Here is a 1,352-nt window from a genome sequence, read left to right as displayed (position 1 = left end):
AAGCTATCAGAAGAAACCCTGACACCCAGTGGATCACCAAACCGGTCCACAAGCACAGAGAGATGCGTGGGCTGACATCTGCAGGCCGCAAGAGCTGTGGCCTTGGAAAGGGCCATAAGTTCCACCACACTATTGGTGGCTCTCGCCGTGCAGCCTGGAGAAGGCGCAACACTCTGCAGCTCCACCGTTACCACTAATATACGTAATGTTTGTACAATTCATACCCAATAAACTGTTTAGGACTGTCAAAAAAAAAAGGTGTGCACCATCACCACCTGGTGCACCCCACCATTCTGCCTCACATCCCTTAGAGGACTTCCTGGGATTGTTGGTGGGGCACCCTTTCTATCTCTAAGAAATAATCACCACCAGTTCTTAAGCCCCGCTCAGGAACCAGGCATCACGGGAACTTCTTTAGCCTATAAAGAATTGGTCATCCTAAGTGTAGGAGGAGTCTCCTCTACTGATGGCCATGGAAGTGGTGGCAGGACTCATGAGGATGGGCTGGGAACTTCAGACCAGATGCTTCCTACATGTTTGATCTTGAGTGAATTTCCCTCTGTGCCTTCATTTCCTGCTCTATAAAACGTGGTTCCATCACCACAAGGAGACACTAACACACGTATCTGACAGCTCCTAGCTCAGCACTTGGCTCACTAACTTCTCCTTTATCTTTCTTTCAGTTTGAAGAATATTTCAGCTTCGGTTTCTTTACCTTCTCCCTACAAGCCTGGCTCACTCTGAGACCCTGGGCATGCTCTCTAGCCAGGGGTCAAATGTACTTCAGACATATGGGAGGGGGGGGGGAGCACTGCCTTGCCAGCCCTGAGCAGGAATTCACGCGGCAGTAGGGAGAGTCTTCCCACTTCCGCTCTAGGTTCCCACCCTCACCTTCCCAGCCAGGACCCCTTCTCAGGACTAGCTGGGGCCATGGCTCCTGAGCTACTTACCCTGATTGCTGCACAGCTGTCTCTGTGATCGGGGACAGAAGGAAGATGAAGTCGGACTCCCTAGAGGGTTAGACACAAAGGCATGATATCTAGGAACCGGAAGTCACCACTGCCCAGCTGTCATCCACTCCCGCCCCAACCATCCAGGGAAAGGTTATTTCCTGGCCCACAGAGAAACCAGGGAATGGGGAAAAAGTGCCCTAGCACAGGTTCTAAGTTCTCTGCCACCCTCAAGTCTGCTTTTGAAAGGTCAGGGGTCTTTGTTTAGCTTTGTTTTGGTTCTTTTTTTTTTTTTAGACAAGGTATTATGTAAACCAGGCTGGCCCTGAATTCACTAGTAGTTGAGACTAGCCTTGGACTCCTAATCCTCCTGAGTCCTGGTATTGACACTGTGTATCACCA

The sequence above is a fragment of the Microtus ochrogaster genome, unplaced genomic scaffold (genome assembly GCF_000317375.1).
Source record: "Microtus ochrogaster isolate Prairie Vole_2 unplaced genomic scaffold, MicOch1.0 UNK53, whole genome shotgun sequence".
Lineage (NCBI taxonomy): Eukaryota > Metazoa > Chordata > Mammalia > Rodentia > Cricetidae > Microtus > Microtus ochrogaster.
The sequence above is the reverse complement of the archived record's forward strand: the minus strand, read 5'-3'. Positions refer to the sequence as shown.